The following is a 19,986-nucleotide window of genomic DNA, read 5'->3' as shown; positions in this document are numbered from 1 at the left end:
TATTATCATATAAATAGCTCTTGATATACATACGGATAATTACCATATATATTTACTATGACGTCACGGATGTAAGCCTGAGGTAATGGTCACCAAACTGCCTCGAGCTACACTGTATAACATATGTAACTTAGACTTATAACATATGTAACTTAGACTGTATAACATATGTAACTATGAATCAATGTTTTGAATAAATGTGTTACCTTTGATAAGGTATATGTGCATACGTTTCTGATTTTTCTTCCATTATCGTCAGAAGTTAAACATGAACTAAACATATAACATATCAATATGATAAGAGGACAATTTATTGGATCTTCAAGTACACAATAACAACATATGTGATACTTCTGTATCCAAGAGCAATTAATACTGCTGACCTCAACCACAAAGACATATATATGACAGCAATCAATTATCTGTAAGGTGAGGTGTTCCAGAGCAGCTACGCTAGGTCTTGTAGTGGTTAAGCTATTTATAACCAGTATAATTTGTTACGAGAAAAAACCCTGCAAAACGAGGTGCAGCATGAAACTTATCCATTTGAACACTTTAATGTTTTTGATATATGAAAAAAATGGTGAAATGACGAGTGGGATCCTGACAAAAGGAATCGTACCAGACATGCTTTGAATGTGGACCATGACCTCCTGAAATTCCTTACTAGCTAGACCAAAACCACATTAATTTACAATATGTTTGATTGTAATATTAACGTTGTTAACTGTTTGGAAATATTGAAATATTATTTTAACCCTATCAATAGAATAATGCATAGAGAAAACGGCACTACATTTATCAGATTGTCAAAATGGGAAATGTTAAAGAAACATTTCATTTATAAAAACGTTTCTGTTTTCATAGTTCTACTTTATTTATTCTTTTTGACAATATAAAATATTCAACAAACGTTATCAAAGAAGGTAGCTACTGCCTAGTTTTTAATACCCAAAATACCCCAAATCATATTAATTTCTAACATTTTTCGTCTCAACAAATATATTCCAATTTATTACATTTAACCAATATTTTAAACTACAGTAAATTGACATTGAAAACAATGACTTAAATTACAGTCAATGTTTTCAAAGAGGAAGGATGGAAACCAACAATGGAAGGCGGTGTTAGTCATCACGGTTTTCTGTTGTGTACTGTTAAATTGATTGGCTCTAACTTGGTAAACCATTTTAACAGAAGTTTAAGAAAAAAATACAACAAACAAACAAATACAAGATATTTAAACATTACAATTTCTCCCTTATTAAGCTTTTCCTCAGTGAGCTTATACACTGTTTATTACAGCGAGTTTAAATATAAGTTTTATTCTCGCTAGATATTTTCGTATTAAATCCTTTATTTGCGAGTACTTCTAAGAGATGATAAAAAGGAAATGAAATCATTATTTCGTATTCCAATGTGTGAGCAGTATATTTAAATGAACGAGGGAATATTTTCGACACATTAATGATTTAATCTTAACTTCAGGTATGGATTTTTTAACATTATTATTATTTCAAAAGTTAAAAATGAAAATTCTATGCAAAAAACTGTTAAAATTTCCCTATCCTACACCCTTGGGGATGAAAGAGTATTTTTCTCTCATTCCAACCACCAGAATAACCCTAGAAACCAGCATATCCCATATTTGCATACAACGTTTGCTCAGAAAAAATAATCACATCTTTCTGATGAGTACGGCAAATATGTCGTAAAAGGTTTTAATTTTATCGCGTCGCCTTTTCCGCATTGCGGCATTAGAGAGTTCCAAATTCGTGACGTCACGTCATTGTTGAGCCATTGTGAGGTCACGTCACGTGAAATGGTGCGTAAGATAGAAATTTCCTACACCCCTTTCTTACCCTGGACAGCTCTTTCTTACACACAGGGAAATGAGAGAAGTATATTTGATCTGTATCAGAATAAACTGTCATTTATCACAATTAAGACTTACGTCATTACAATAATGTATGTTAATAAAAAGAAGGTATGCTTACACTTGATATATATCATCGTCCACTGTCTCCTACTCTCCAAAGGTCATCCTGTCATTGACAAGTACGTCAATGGTTAAAAAGGGAAACTCCGTCAGATATTAATAGAATGCGTTGTTCTGTGTACATTCGCAATAAATGCGAAGATGCGACAATAATTGAGGAAATACAATGTACAACAATTACAAAGTGTTTCCTCGTCATATTGTGTATAAAAGTGGTCATACTTGGTCCTCCATCACAACTTGTCCTGACACAGACTGACGAAGTGTAACCTTTAGTAGTGGCCAAAGGTAAGTCTCGGAATGAACGATATGTGTATTCACCTAGTGGTAGTCGGTCATTCTATAATGAAAGAGTTTCATGTCTCATTCTACCATGTCATTGAGATATATTGAATGAGTCTGGAATATGATACAGTGTATTTAAATATATATATATAGGATAGCGAACATTTGAATTTTATATATTATTAAATTTGTATTAAAACTCTGTTTACAGAATCAATCAACTGAAGATGTTAAAGCTTATCGTGCTGTCGTGTCTAGTTGCCTGTGTCTTGTGCCGTAAGTATTATTAGTATATTTATCTATGAATACCTTTATCTCAGTATGCAAATCTTATTTTGGAAATAACGTCGTTTCACACAAAAGTTGTATCACCAAATGTTTGATGTGTAGTATAAAGTCTGGCCTTTATTTTATATTGTATCATTGTTAAAAAGACCTGGTTATCCATTTATATACTTACATTTTGATATCGATACATGTATTTGATTTGTAAAACGATTTATTCGAAAGTTGTTAGAATTTATACTTATCTGACATAATATATGTAATGTTGCGTCGGCGATAATAAATGTAGGATTGTTTACATAGACTATCCGCATAAGAGTCAGAATGATTTATTAAAAGAAATAATTATCAATATAACACGAAACAACACAACTAAAACACTATTTGTAAACTATATATCTACCTGCATTAGTGAAGAAATTAAACCAATTACAGGGTCCTACGGCGGAGTAAGGCGTGATTCCTCGTTGTTTGATGGAATCGGTAGAAACAGGTGGGACACAGGTCTTGACCGTTGGGGAAACGATCCTTGGAACGGTGATATCTATGGAAGCGACAGGTACGGACGAGGAAGCGACATGTGGAGAAATAGGCGGGATCGTGACATTATAAGAAGAAACAGATGGGGAAACGAGAGGATATACTAATGACGAGATGATCAAGTATAGAATAAGGTACGTATTTGAATATTTTATTTTAAAATTTCAGTATGGAAAAAAAAAAATCCTTTTTATATGATTACATATATTGATGATGCGGGTGTCGAGATTAAAACTACTTGGTTTTTAATAACTAATTATAATTACAAAGTATTATTGACTGTTGAAGTATCGCTATATTTTAAAACAAAATTGATCCTTTTTTACAATTTTTCTATCAATGATTGTTGAACTGATGAAAACCGCAGATTCACTTTAGAATTTGCTTTTGTCAAAAATGACAAAAAGCAAAACTCATCATGTTATTGCAATGAGCGTTAAGTTATACGGCTCTACATTAACTATACAGTATCTTTATTTGGGAACATTTATGTTTATTGAAAGAAAACGAATATAGTTTATCTCGAGATATTTCTGTATAATATTTAACAAGAAGACAAACACCAGAACGAAGTATAGACTATGTATTGATTTAAACTTAACCATTACTTACTAGGCAATCATTTTTTTTTCCAGATCCATGTTGCCAAACATTTGAAAAGGAAAATCCAATCTTACCGTTTCATGCTTACATTCATCTGTACATTCATATTCATCAATGTTTGTAAATAAATTCCGTTTCTAATCTAATTTATACATGTTTGATTTGTTTGTGTGCGACATAAGTGTTCTAAACAGGTACTCAAATGTATTTCTGCCATTCAGTACAAAGTCTGCAGTGATACGTCAACAGTTACAGAATAAATTAAAATTGAATAGCTTTAACACAAAATGATAATATTGACTCGGACAAAAAATAGTTGGACCTGAATCATAAAAAAACCCCATTAACTTCATGCATGATCAGAACATATCTCAGAATCGAAACGAGACACCGGAACTGTGGAAACTTTATAACAAATGAAATACATCATAAACCGCACCAAAATTAGAATACGAAACAGTGGCTCCGAACAAGGTATCCGCTTCTCGCATCACATATGACATTCAATACATGGACGACCTAATATTTTCTGGCGGATAGCCACACATATGGATATAGACAACTTTACACAAAGGAATGAGACACACACACTCAGATTAGTATACGTATGTCAAACGACCGAACCTTGTCATTGTAAGCTAAATAATAATTAACTACATGTGTAAGTCAGAATTTTTGTTAAAGTTTGCAAACAGCATATCAGAACAAAGGCTGTATATCAGGTAGCATAATAAAGACATCAAAGTCTTAAACCATACAAAACATGATATAATAATCATAAACATTCTGATAGACTGATGCATGTATTTGAAACATAAAATAAATAAAATAAATACCAGATTTCAAATGGAAATTCCTTCAAAATAAAAAATAAAAAAAGGATATGCAACATATCGAAATTTACCGAAAAAGTCAGTCATGGAAATAATTCGATACAAATGGCCAACAGTTAATAGTTTTGCTCGTATACAAAACATTTTAACTCGACTGAAATATTTAATTGAAACTTCAGCACAGGATTAAATGAAAACTACATTAGCAATACTGTTACAATTCCAAGGATGTAATGATTATTTAATTTTTAAATCAGAAAGTAATATTGAGAGAACACAATATCAGCTAATATTGTGAAGATTTTTGGATTGATTCATTGATTGCAAAATATATAAAATATGCAATTGGTATTCAATTGATGAATTAACTCCTTTCTACTAAGTTTATCTAGGAGAGAAAAGTTTGTTAAATCAAGTTGTTAGTATTTGACCTCCACACAGCATTAAGCTTAAACCCTTTAAATGTTAATGATTATTCAAATAATATGTATTTTCTGAATGTTCTTAATAGTTCTTCTCTATCGAGTAACCTTTTTATTTTGATCGCTACAGCTTCCATGCATCACGTATGAATTTCTGCTGCATGGGCTGACTTTTTCAACAGCCAATTGTACGTATACGGATGAGGGCGAATGTTGTTGCAAACGGCTTAACTTTAGCTTTTATTTATGAAGCTAGCCGCTACATTGATGACTAATTATAAAAAAAATTGACAATAACCTGATTTAACCGTGTACTTCCTAAATCGTAGACCCTATTACAGAAAACGACAGCGAAAAATATGTTGGTTTATTGTAATTTGAAAATGATGAAAAGAAGTATAAAATGATACAAAACGAATATATTTCATCAAATTTATGCATAATTGGCAATTTTGACACAGTTTGTTGTGAATATTTTGTCAAAGTAGAATTACTAAGGAAATGCATTCAAATTTAATTAATGAATTAAGCACTGAAAACAAGCAACATAGAAATGACACATACCATACCAAATAATGGAAAGGTTGTTCATGCGGTGTTCTTAATTTTTGATATATGCGTTAACACCTTTTTTTGCTGCGACAGATTAAAAGATGCGTAATAAATAGAAAACATTCTATATTTTATAAGCAGTTCTACTCATAGTCTTTATACCCGAAATCCAAGGAAAATAATTCGTTATAATTAAAAAAAAAGGAATATGACCATCTGTACCAAACTATTGAGAAGTACATTATAATTGATACCTTGATATGACACTAACATATTAGAATATAACGTCATGCAGACGTGCGCCATAATCAGTGATGTATAAAGAATATATGCAAATTTATACTTACCGAATGATATCACAATGTTGTATAACATGAACCTGTCAATGGCCCCCCTGAGGTTTTGCTGTTGGCCGATAAATGTATAGTCGAGTGAACGTGTACAGCTGACATCAGTTAGAAGAAAATATACCACAACGTGAAGAGCCATATTTTTTAAATTAATGTATGTATTGTATGCACTTCCACTTATGTTACCTCGCTATCCCCATATTCATAGTCCTTTCGAAATGTCCAGTTTGACCATTTTAATTGTTCGGGAAAGCCCTGCTAAAAATAGCGCCGATAATGCACCTGACTAGGCAGTAAACACAAGTGGTCTGAGCGGAGATGAAACGGTTTCCAAAGGGGCCCCCAGAGAGGGGCCGTCCAGCAAGTGCAACTTCTTACCGCACTATGAAAACAAGTAATATGATTTCTAAGTCTGTATTCAAACTTATTTAACAGTAATTATTCATCATCAGAAATTAATTGCACACTTGCCAATATTCAGAATTTAAATTTATTTAGCTTTAAACATATTTGTTGCCAACAAAATTGAACAAGGGATTGGGCACAAGTTTTTACAATTGATCACAGCCTTCTCCCGTCATGCATTTACAATTAAATGCCAACAATGATAATAGGCATAAATATAAAATAGATACATATTAATAGATATTGAATTTATTACCGGAATGTGACCGGTACAGATGGTACGGGGCTAAACACCTTTCCTCAACCATGGGACAAACCTTTCTGTAAAAAGGAATATTCCCGAGACGAATTTCCCTTTTCCAATTTTTTTCATAAATTGCATATATGCAATGACAAACTACACGCGTATAAAAAAAGAGAAATGTTTGTGATTTTTTGTATTACATTGTACAACTCAATGTCTTTGGCCAATTTTTTTCCTCGACAATGCATATACATTTATGTATATTCTCTTTCCCACTTTCACTGTCACTTAGTAAGTCATATTAGCCATCACACACAATAAACTATATGGCAATGCCACTACGTGTACATGTAGAATATGTGTCAGATATGGAAAGTGTTGAGATACTTGATGATTAAAAAATTTCAATTATTTACATAGATTAAAGCATTCTTGTAAACGACCCTTTTTCTGTTGTGACAACTTTTCTTTAATAATTTCTTTTTTGTCCGATACAGAAGCCGTAGTTATCGGCAGCAAACGTCATTTTTACAACGTAAACAAATGTTTTCCTCTTGTTTTCAATACGTATTTCGATTCTATCTGCAGTCGAAAATTTATTCTTTATAGAGAAGGTTGTTACATGATCATACATTTTAAGTCAACATCATATGAAAACATGAACTGTTGAAAAATTAGGATTTAAAAACAAAAAACATATACGATACTTTTTATTAGAAGTAGGTTATCCTTCCTCAGTTATTCATCCTGGTCCGTCATTTGACATTTTTAATCTAGCTGCGATAATGTAGCTTTCTGACGAAGAGTTTTTTTTATATATATTGCGTCGTCGCGCCAGAGGAGGCCGGGTATTCATATTAGTACTAATTCAAATCTTGCATGTAAAACCAAAAAAACCCACCGCTTAATTCAACAATATAGTTAAATCTTAATCTAATAGCGCACGTATCTCATATGACCCCGAGTACCGACAGAGGAGATAACAGAATACGCCGTGGCCATCACAACAGTTATCTCTTGGAGGGCCTCATGGCAAAATCAAACTAACTAGTCACTTATCCCTTCCTTTCGCATTAACCACTGTATAATTATAGAAACACAAAGTAAACTCTCTCCGATACATGCCCATTAACATATTAAACTAAGTTCACCTGTGTTCAAACTCAGACAAAGATATAAGCGAGGTTAATAGTTTCAGATATTTATTCATAACAGAAACAGCGCTAGCATTTTTGTCAATTCTATTTCAGCTTAACCAGCTATCCGGGAGAATACATGCACCGTACTAACTGCTAGGGCAGTTATTTTCTTCTTTGAATAATGATTCCGTAACATACTTCTTGCGCTTTCTTTTGACCATTTGGCAACTTTTCGCTTCGTAGCTGATACGGAACAACACTTTTCTTTCGCTAACTTCACACGGCCAGTCATTTTGTTTACAAAGAAGTGGTGTGCTATGCGCATGCGCTAGTAGAGGGAAATCCCTGAACAAACGTTGGTCAGACAGGTAGAAATACCGATGATTATCTAAGATTTAATCATTTTTATGAATCTATTTCAGCCAAATCCGATCGTTATTTTCCATAAGGACTCTCAATTGATATGTTTATGCAGTATTTGAAAAAAAAAGACAAAAAAAAGTCACTTCACCGTGATGCGCCTTTAATCAAAGTCGATATCCTAAAATATAACAACAAACAATACCGATAGGAAGTACAAATCCGACATTATCTGAATCAGTTATAGTACCAGGCATGTTGTCTCACGTCCAAGGTGTAGGTAAACAACGATCCATGTTAAATATCACAATTAGAAAATGAAAATAGGGACTTTTATTACAAATCACTGACTATTCTACAACGTTTGCAATGTAACGATACTTTTAGTTGGTTAATAGCCATGGATTATTGGACGATAGACCATGCGCGATCGTGTATCATTTTCCAACAGACCAGCGCTCTCTCAAAAAACTCCTCTGCAAATTTATCGGTAAATAAGCGAGACGTGGGACTGTTCATTTGTCGAACGAGGGTGACCGCATTTAATTTATATGCATTTGAATATTAGGTAGCAGACAAAAAAACTCTATTTAACCTCCAGATTTACTTAAAACCTGTCAAGCTCATGTTCAGAATATTCCGCTGAACTTACCGCGAAAGTGACTTAAAATATTGTTTGTAAATATGTCAAATGCTAATTGCATGTGTTGACTATCGTTTATGGTTTGTCGACCGAATTGTGACTCCAAATGGCGACTGAAAGTAGAAATACTTTACAAATATATCCAGGTTTAATAGACAAAATGGGTCAGAAATGATAAAAGACGCTGCTTGTTGTGAAATCAAGACATAAAGGCATCGCGTGACAAATGTTAGCGTGCACAAAACAAACAGTCTAATTCAAACGATTATATTGTTTTGGTCACATTGTCTATCAATTGTGAATGGGTGCTAAGGTACACATAACGCAAGAGGCCTCCGTTATTTTTCTTTTCCCAAAATGTATTTTCACATTGTCAAGGCACACCAACGCCTCCCCTTTTACTTCCGCCACAGCTGTCTTTTCCTGTTTTTCTTATCTACAACTTTACACATGCATCATCCATAAAGGTAATCATAAATATAAAAAGATGTTTCAAATTCTTTTTTTTTTTGTATTTGTTTGTTAAACATGTTTGTCTCTATATCAGTATTATCTCTCGTACCATCGTCCGCTCCATATCCGGTCACGGGTCTGTCGATCTCTACACATGCCGTGTCCATGCCGGTTCCAGTCGCTTCCATATATATCATCGTTCTAAGAATCGTTTCTCTAACGATAAAAGCCTGTATACCACCCATTTCTACTGATTTTACCCCAAAACAATCCTTATCCGTAGGATCCTGCAAGTATTATCGTGTTATTACATTTCCTAATTGACACAGTTACATGTTTAAAAACTCTTATTGTTTGATATTTATTGTCTATATATATTGATATCCACACTGAGTGTGAACCGTCAAACGAGTTTTTCAGATTCTATGAGTGATTATAGTTTAAACGAAATCTTGGATGCTATTTCTTAAAAAAAACAATAAGCTTTATCGAAAAAGAGCAATTTTGCAATATTAGACATGTACATTGTATATATATTAATGTATCCGATCACCACACTTTGATATATCGATTGCAAGTTAAATTGTTATACCATGCATTCATATTTTGTGTAACCACGCTTACTCGAATTCACATAACTCGAATATATACTCCCTATTCACCTAGTCGTTAGCTTGGTCCCGTGTAAGATGATTAAATTTGATGAGCAAGTATGTCTTGAGGAGTCAAGTATCAGGTTACAGTTACCTAGTTTGACATATGCACCTTGTCTTCGATGTCAAATTAAAATTTAAAAAGTTTGTTTGACACAACGATGTCGATTGCTCCGTTGCTGGTCGTTCGACGGAAGGTAATTATATATAATTCATAGGTTGATCAGATCATCCGATATATTTTCCAGAAATCATAACAATATGCAATAGCTATGGTCAGTTGTAAATTGCATTATTTTCTTTCTACTTACAAAGTTTACACGATATTTGTCTTCCCTGCATTACGTTCAATAAACTGTTTTCTGACCTACATCTCTATGCATTTCTGCCACTATATAAACTTTATTTTCATGCATATCTATTTTATATCTTTACTTTGTACCAACTTTCTCGGTCTATATGAATGTTAGGACATGTATCAGTGTTCCTTTGTCGTATTTCTGTGTTTTCAACGCCTGTGACTCTGTTTCCTGGTCAATATTTAATTGTATGGCCACTGTTCATATTGGCAAGTATTTTAGTAGATGTCCATTGTATTTAATAGCGATGTATTTGTCCATAAGTGTTGTGATGCCCACAAAGGTAATTCTCATAGAGGCTTGACTTGGCAATCAAACTAGCAGCAGTCGTGTCAGATATTAACACGGCCTTTTGAGAAGTTTCAGACATAGTAATGTTTTGTTTATAAATTTTATAAAACTGTATTTCCCTGTCTATAGCATTGTACAGTGTATCGACAACAAAAGGGATCAATATAAGTTGAAATAACTTGTGTCATAATTGTTGTAATATAAATAAAGTTTATATTTCTATGGTGATTACATTTCATTCATTGCTACACTTTAAGTCTTAGAGGTTTCATATCGCGGTCGTCATCAATTTCAATTAAAATCTTGAACACCGTTTGTGAGATTTCTGGTGACAAATATATGTACTTGCGTTGAAATCATGATTGATATAACCTGTGGTTCATAAATTTAAGCTTTTCTACCAAACTTGAATTATACGATCATATTTCCTGCAGGAAAAGTATGTACAGTCATGTGAATGTTAATATATTAATGACGGTAAGATGCTTATTGGAATGTTATCCTATCTTTTACTTCCGACTAAGGCAAAAGTTATTCTTTTCGTTAATGCTATTACATCATTATTTGTACTTAAAAAGATTCCACCATTATTTACGTATACATTTTAACTCAACACTATTATGGCAACCTATTTCATCAGCTCAAGACGAAAACATACACAATATAATATGTATATATAAGAAAAAAAAATGTTTATTAGCAAAACGATATGAGGAATATGAATTTACAAATGAATATGGGACATAAATGGATTTTCCAAACTTTGGCCAAATGGATCTGAAAAAGACAAACCACGAATAAGTAATGATTTAGTAATTATGATATATTGGCTATTCCTCGTATTTTTGTCTTGCAAAAGAAGATTCCCACAAGAATCATGTTAAATATAAATTGTATTTACAAAGAAAATAGACATGTATATCATATTTGATACAACCTTAAATGGCCAAAAAGCTCCTTATTTGAGAGACACTATAGACAGTGACATCAGATGATTTTGAGTTAGGCGATATGTTCATGACGTCATAATAGGTGCACGAGAGAAAGTATTATTCTTATTTATCAAAATATACATTTATAATACTATATTATTGTTCAGTTTGTTTTGTGTTTGTATTATTATTCATATCAAATGATTTTCACTTGTGTTCACTTCATTTTGTTTTAACATTAACTTTCATTCATAATAACTATTATTTCCGTTTCAAAAAAAGTGATCATTACAAGAAATCCAGATCATATATATCTGCAAAGAGCATGTTTAGAAATGAACGAATATGTCATATTAAATGTAATTTTCAATATTTTGTAAGTTTTTTTCTGGGACCAATTTTTGTACATATTGAGAAATGTATACCTTTTAATGTCTCTTCATCAGTATCTCCTGTCGGATCTCCATCTGTTTACTATCCTGTCACCAGCCCGCCTGTCTCCCCACATGTCGCCTCCACGTCGGTCCCAGTCGCTCCCATAGATATCACTGTTCCAAGGATCGTTTCCCCAACTATCCAAACTTGAACCCCAACTGCCTGTTCTGATATTGTCATACAACAAGGAATCACGCCTGCTTCCGTATGATCCTGAAAATATTCTCATTCAATTACACTTCTGAACTGCAAAATGTGGATACTTCGTTTGAATCATGCTTGTATTTGTTTTTATCTTTATTTTATTCATCTAAAAGAATATTTTTGCAAGTATCAAATAGCATATATATAGCAAGAAATACTGTAATTATTTTCAGTTTTATTAGTACTGCATCACGCTATAACATAACGCAAGATTCGTTTAAGCTCAACACAAATACGCCTTATATATAAATATGTAGATACTGAACCTGAAGTTATTGTTTCGACTTTTGCTGAATTATGTCCTTTTAATGAAATATACATAACAGAAGGGTTCGGTATGACGGTGAAATTATATTAAATACAAGTTTATTTATTACGATATATTGACACTGTATGTTTGGACCAATTGATAAAAATGACATTTATGTTTCCATAGCGCAAGTAACCTCATAGTGTGTATTGATAAACATTTTGGAGTATTACGCCGTACAAGCGTAGTTCGTTACCGCCCAACGTGAAGCTGTCCTTATGGCATTGTTATGGTGGTGTTATAAATAAACATTAAATATAACTTAATTCATGTTAAATAGAAAATAAGCTATTTAAATATAAATGATGATAAGATATAACGTATAATATTCTACAAATTAATTAAAAAAACCGAAAACATTTTGTTTGTTTTGATTTCATATTGTTGCTCAGAAATTTCACATTTCCCACCAAACAACACACTGTTCTACCTACTGCGGTGCCCCTAAGTTAAACAATATTTATATTATATATATTTATATATGCAAGAATATCTTTAAAAATGTAATTACACGGAATTTAATTTTTTCCAACATTCATGAGGTCTTAACATTTTGTTTCTTTGATAATTGTATTCTATATAACGTGTAAGCATATTAACATATGAAAACATTAATTCCATTCCTTAAACATTAAAAAATGGTTATATACAGTGTAGCTTGTAAGTGCATGGCTAAATCGATGTTGAAATAAATTAATGTATAGTTTATACTTACGGCACAAGACACAGGCCACTAGACAGGCCATTACGATAAGCTTCAACATCTTAAGTTGATTGATTCTGTAAGCGGAATTTGAATACTTTTTAATTAAATAAAGTTGACATATACAATTTTACTTTGAATATCTTGTGAAATGTTCACATTGATATATTTTGATAATATGGTATCCCCGACTACATCAATATAGCAATGACAAGGTAAACTTAGATATTGTACTTTGTCATCATATTATTACTAGCTACATGAACCACTGAGAAAACATAAAGTTGAGCCATTCAAGGACTTAATCTCATTCTAAGAGACTTACTTTTGTCAGCCGCTAAATGTTACACCTCTACAGTCTGTATCAAGACAGGTTGTAATGGAGGACCAAGTATGACCACTTTTATACACAATATGACGAGGAAATACTTTGCACTTGTTATACATTGTACTTCCTCAATAGTTTTCACAAGTTCGCATTATTGCGAATATACACAGAACAACGCACTCTAGTATAGCCGATGGACTTTCCCTAGTTCACCAATGACGTACATGTCGATAGGGTGACCTCGATAGAGTAGGAGACAGTGATGATGACAGATTTACAATGTTAACATACGTTGTACTTTTTTTAATATAATCATTGTTACATGAATTATGAAACAAGTCTTCAAACATATTCATCACTCATGTTGGCCTAGATGGAAGCGAGCAGAGGGTTTAAATGTGGCAGAAAACCGGAATACCCGGAGAAGTACGAAATGGTCGGACAGGTGATCGACTATCTTTTCACGTCTTGATTAAAGGCGATTGTGCTTTGCGTCAGACCACCCATTTGAATTAACTCAAACATTTGTTTTTTTTCTTAATTACTTATACAAATATTAAAAATGATTCACATATGTATCTGCTTTCCTGGTAACCTAACGTTACATGCACTGTTTTACAAAAAGCAGACTACATGTATGGATACTATAAACACTATTTGTGTCAAACACACTGCCACATTTTAGTACATGTGTGCGTGATGTTGGTAAGTGCAAAAAATTGTAAAGGATCATTTGGAAAAAAAAGACCTTTACAATCAGGATAATTATTACTACACCTTATCATGTGTAAGTATCTGTAGTGATGATTTAGTCAGGAAATTCAAAGAGATGCGATATGTCTTTTGTTGATAGCGAATAGTAAAAGAATGAACTATCCAAATTTAAAGAACAGTTGCTACTCCTATATATGTGCAGCGATAAGGTCACATTGTTATCATCTTCCTAATTGATTTATTTTATTTTTGCAACGGCAGATATTATAAAACACAGATAATTACCACATAGGCAACAATTGGTTATACGCGAATGATGACCACATATATCTGTGTGTGTAATGACGTCAATGATTTGAGTCTCATGTTATGGTTATGATACCGCCCCGAGCTATACCATACATTAATAGATATCAGTCACCTGTACTATAATTTTACCTTTGACAACGAACATGTGCGTACATACACTTTCTATTTATACAATGCGGGACAGAAAATCTTTTGATGTATTTTAATTCAAAGCATTTTGATATATTTGAGAGTTTTGAATGTATTGCGATCAACGAGGCCGTTTGCGCCCATTTTGTATTTACTTCATGTTAAACAGCTAACGTATCGTTTCTAATGAAATCCAATTTATAATTTCAACAGATGTTGAGTATGGCCAAATAAACATTCAACTGATATACAGCAATATGTACAATATCAAGTATATATACCTCAACAAAATTATGTTTAGTACATGTACTTACACCTATTAATACACAAATGTGGTATCTTGCTTCTAGATATTGATTTTGTGTTACGACATTTATTAAGTATGCAACAGTAACTATGTTTTTGTTGTGTATTTATTGAGTGCTTTCGTCTGAAATCCTAAATAGCGAATCGCACTTCTTTGCACGATTTCCTAAAAAAATCTCTATACCATATAATGAGCTAAACCGAATATTGTGCAAGATATATCTATCACAATAATTGGGAACAAAAAACAACGATTTATTAGCATTAAGACTTACGTTTTTATGTAAATGAATTATATGCATATAAACACTTGATATTTGTCATCCCCATAAACTCCTACTCTCCAAAGTCGTCCTATCATCGACATGTACGTCATTGGTAAAATAGGGAAACTACATCAGCTAATATACGTAATAAACGCGAACTTGTTAAAATGATTGAGGAAATACAATGAATAACAATTACAATATATTTCCTCGTCATATTGTGTATAAAAGAGGTCATACCTTATTCTCCAATACAACCTGCCCTGACACAGACTGAACCAGTGTGAACGAAAGCGTTGGCCCAGGTAAGTGTTTCTAATATTGACATGTGCGATCACAGCAAATTATAATACGATGATATAGTAAAATATGTAATGTTGTCATTGATGCAATACTGTAGTCGGGTAAATCTTATTATGAATGTATATCGATGCGAACATTTTACAAAAAAAATCAAATGGCATATGTTAACAATATTTCATTTGACAGTAATCACATTTCATTTACAGAATCAATCAACTGAAGATGTTGAAGCTTATCGTACTGTCCTGTCTAGTGGCCTGTGTCTTATGTCGTAAGTATTATCGGTATAATCACTTTCCTCAGCATGTCTTTATCCATGCACTTCCACTCTGCATTACCATGTGCTAAATATATTGTATTACTAAAATTTCGAAAAAGGCTAGACATAAAAAGAGCCTTGAATTCCTTTCAATCAAACATATTTCGAAAATAAGTCAGTTTTGAAAATAGGCCATGTTTCCGAATAAAAATAATATTTCTTGATAGATATTGCTTTCTTTTTCACCAAAGTTCTAATTTTAACAACATGCATTTGCAAATTAATTTTCCTTGTGTGTCTACCAATATTTATACATGATCCGTCGTAAATTTTACGACTTAGAAATTAAGTTTTACAGAGCTTATTGTCTAAAATGACATTTGTTTGTTTATAGAAATATTGAAGCTATTTTGTTTTGTTCGAGTTTTTACTAACCGTGCGTTATATTATAATGTACAACTGCAATCTACACAATTGATACATAGATTGATTAAATCATACATAGTTTGTCTGCATTAATGTTAGTTACTGTTTGTTACAATTTGAAAAAAATAATTACGTAGATGAATACAGTCATCTGAAAACGTATACAAAACACGTTTCAAACTATTCAACAACCTGTGTCAGGAATTCTGAATTGGAATAATTACAGAAACCTACGGAGGAAGTCGTGGTTCCTTGTTTGAAAATAGAAGAAGAAATAGCTGGGACTTGGAAAACGATCGTTGGAACAGGGATAGCTTTGGAAGAGATTGGAACCGACGTGGAAGCGACAGGGGGGGAGACTGGAGGGGAGACAGGTTGGGAGACAGGTGGGGAGACCGGAGGGGAGACATGTTGGGAGGCAGAAGGTCTCGTGTTAGAATAGCACACAGACGGAGACAGATCAGGCAATATTGATGTAGAGACAAACAATTATGGAAAAAGGTATTTATCTCAATTTTCTGCACAAAAATTGGTCCGAGAAAAAAACCCTATAAATATTGTATTTTTTACCAGAAATATGAATACACACATGGATGAAATATGTGTCAAGATAATGAAAATTATAAATTCATTACATTTTTGAACCAGCTCTTATGAGTCAATAAGAATATAATATTGAGATAATTTAACATCATATTTTTGAATTAATTATGTTGTTTTAGAGTCAAAATAAAGTAAAAAAGCTCTGATATAAAAGATGAAACTATTTTGTTTTCTCAGTAAACGGACGGGTTTCAGAACATTATCTGTTGTGAAAAACATCAATAATTACATGAATTGTTGATTCATTACTCATTCATGGTTTGTCTTTTTCAGATCCATGTGGCCGAAGAAAGAAAATCCATGTTAACGACTTCATGCATATATTCATTTGTAAATTCATATTCCTCATAACGTTTATCTAATAAAACTCTTATCGTATATATACATATGATATTGTCATTCTTTTCTTTGTTCTGCACTTAAAAAATAGGCTGTCATAATATTTTTTATTATTCAATGCAAAGTTAGAATGTATATATTTGTAATGTTTGAATCTTTTGAGAAAGAATGTACAAAATTATATAATAAAATTAACAGGATAGGAAAGTTGGAAGTGAAATAGAAAATAAGGTGTTATCTTTAATACGCATCTCACAGCCGATGGAAGAAAATTAGAACAAACTTTGGAGATGTCAATATAAATGAAAAGTATAAAGATACCTAATGTAATTTCATGATAACGACTGTACATTTATGTTAGGAACTTTGTGTTAATTGTACAATATGTACACAGTTTTATCTCGCGTCGCAACAAGAAAACCTAAGATAGATTTATCTTAACTAGAATATTAGAGGGGACATACAGTACGCCGGAAATGTTGGAGTTGTATTAGATACAAGTTACATCCATCATGCTTTCTTCTTCTAAACCCCAGAACAATAAATATCTATCACAATCAATCATTGATGGTAATTAAACTGAACAACGGCTTTATTCTATGCTGATTATGGTTACATGGAGACTTTCAATTAAGAATAAATTCTTAATACATCTTCTGTGAAGATGTATCGCTTAATCCCTTTCAGGTTACAGCTTCACCTGTTAAAAAACCTACGTGATCCTGATAGTATTTCGCGTTCTCTTTCTAGATCTTTTAACGCTGGTAGTATCACCTTATAAAGAATAGAAAACTGGATGATACTTTTAAGGATTATCTTTTAACTTTTCTTTGTTTATGAGGTACATGTAATAAATCAAGTCGAGCACACGGTAATTCGCGTTCGTGTGTGATTTACAGCGTACTCGACTTGATTTATTACCTCATAAACAAAGAAAAGTTAAAAGATAATCTTTTTATTTACAGTTTGTTTTACCTTCAAAACAATACATTAAGAAAGCCGTTAGTTACGCCATTTCAAAGTTGTAAAATACGAAAGTGAAAGTGACGATGCATTCGTTTGAATGCGTGAACAGCTGCTCAGACAGCTAGACTTCGCCCACTCTTCACCCTTCGAAACAAAACAGAATAGTTTTTTCTATTGCAACTCTTTTATTTAATTCTTTAAAAATGTAACAGATTGTGTGCTATACTAATATCTTTATGTTTTTTATTAAAAAAAAATCCAATTGTTTCTACGCAACAATTACAAACACACAAAACTTAACAAGACGCGGATGTAGAATGTCAGTTTTACTGTGATGCAGCTTCACCGACGAGGTGGGAAATGAACCGAGCCTACATTTTAATGCTAAACGTGCAATTGGAAAAACTCGAGTTTGTAAGCATCCCTGACGTTGATTGCACTTTTGAGGAGAGAAATGAAGGTAAATTTGGACGCGTCACTGTCGCATGATTTTGGACAACAGACATAGGATTTGTGTCAATTGCCGAGACAGAGGTGTCAATTGTCGAGGTGTTGTGGCCGGAGCTCATGTATGTCAGTGTAGCACTAATGGACCGTTTCTTGGCATTGGAGCAGTCTCGACTATAGCTACGCACGCTTGCCTCATTCTTGTGACCCGATATGAACACATTTTTCTTGTTTCGAAGCCCGCATTAGACATGCGTTTGATACACGATGCTCGTAAACAGTGGGCGGTATAGCGTTTTGAACAGCCTGCCTGTTTACAGATGTCTGAGAGGAAGTTGGTGAAGGTAGATTTACCCAGGGCTTTATTAGTATACCACGTTTATTGGGTCACCAGCGAATTCAAGGCTTCCTTCACGCACGTGTAAAACAGACGTGCAGTGTTGTCATCGGTTTTATTAATAAATCTGTCAACAGTCTGACGGGACATAACGATATGTTAGTAGAGTACATACGTTTATCGGCCATTGGCTCATAATTGGAAAGACATCCCTGCCAGTTGTTTTTGCCTTTTCTCGGTTGAAAGGCATGCATATTTAACACCGTTCTCGTCATGTTTGAAGACAAATGAATCGATGTTTAATTGGAAATGGAACTCTAATCCTCGACTCAAAAACCTAATGGAGGTGAGAAACCAAATTGCTAAACGGATGGTTTCTCTTTTGGCTTTGCTTCACAATAAAACTTAGTGAGTTTGTTGGCAAACTCGGGTAATTCAATACTCAATCAATAATGGCAATGAATTGATAGATATTTTGTATTAATTTATCTGCATTGCAATGGCAGTGTTGTATTGTGTTACTCAACTTGACCAGCAGTCGATCTACTGTATGATAGCACCACGCCATTTACAAGAATATATTCATATTTACCGGTTAGTTTATATGTCATGCATGTCTATTGTTTACCTTTTAGAATCGTTATGTCCCATTTTGTGTTTCTCTTTGTCGCATCTGACTAATACATGTCGTCAAATTTCCTCATATCATCTGCTGAAACCATCTTGAACCTTGTTTTGGATGATGGTGAACCTGTTTCCGTGTGATTTGTTGCAATGGGTTTGGAGGAGGAAGGAGTCTCCGGTGGGGAGAGTCCACAAATTGCTACAATATTCAAAACTTCGCGACCTACAACTGGCATCATGTCCGAGGCTTGGAGTGTTGATAAAAAGGTGTCGAAGTCGTCTCCAAAATCGAAGTCTAACAAGTCCTTTACAACACTATCTTCTTCTGGTAGAGATAGTATGAAATTACCAAATGCATCAGCCATCATTCGGTCAATTAGTTACCGACATTTAAAACTGGCAGGTGTCCAAGTTTAGCAGACGACCCTCAATACACAGATTTCTCGTTATATTTTATTTTGTTTTTAATAAGTATCATCTTTAGAGTCTAGAAAAAAAAAACAATTACAAAACCCCCCAGTTTTTACAAACTTTTTTTAACATTATTTAGATGTCTCGTTTGGCTGATGATACCAACACGTGGTTTTTGTTTGTAAACCTGAATGGGCCTTGGCGACCTTTAACTTATGT

General features: G+C 33.1%; 3 long non-coding RNA genes across 3 annotated transcripts; 2 read left to right on the top strand and 1 right to left on the bottom strand.

Moving 5' to 3' along the window:
• Positions 1 to 2,113: 2,113 nt before the first annotated feature.
• On the top strand, positions 2,114 to 3,841 carry LOC110445519. The gene is made up of 4 exons (XR_002462372.1): positions 2,114 to 2,287; positions 2,496 to 2,560; positions 3,005 to 3,243; positions 3,745 to 3,841. It is a non-coding gene; the product is annotated as an uncharacterized LOC110445519 (long non-coding RNA).
• Positions 3,842 to 11,091: 7,250 nt separating this feature from the next.
• LOC110445561 lies at positions 11,092 to 13,436 on the bottom strand. The gene is made up of 4 exons (XR_002462386.1): positions 13,326 to 13,436; positions 13,013 to 13,077; positions 11,774 to 11,996; positions 11,092 to 11,193 (listed from the first exon to the last, which is right to left on the bottom strand). It is a non-coding gene; the product is annotated as an uncharacterized LOC110445561 (long non-coding RNA).
• Positions 13,437 to 15,216: 1,780 nt separating this feature from the next.
• Positions 15,217 to 16,931, top strand: LOC110445518. Its single transcript, XR_002462371.1, has 4 exons — positions 15,217 to 15,357; positions 15,562 to 15,626; positions 16,267 to 16,541; positions 16,917 to 16,931. It is a non-coding gene; the product is annotated as an uncharacterized LOC110445518 (long non-coding RNA).
• The last annotated feature ends 3,055 nt before the right edge of the window (positions 16,932 to 19,986 follow it).

This window comes from Mizuhopecten yessoensis, unplaced genomic scaffold, assembly GCF_002113885.1.
Source record: "Mizuhopecten yessoensis strain PY_sf001 unplaced genomic scaffold, ASM211388v2 scaffold2329, whole genome shotgun sequence".
Taxonomy (NCBI): domain Eukaryota; kingdom Metazoa; phylum Mollusca; class Bivalvia; order Pectinida; family Pectinidae; genus Mizuhopecten; species Mizuhopecten yessoensis.
This window is presented reverse-complemented; position numbering and strand designations above follow the sequence as displayed.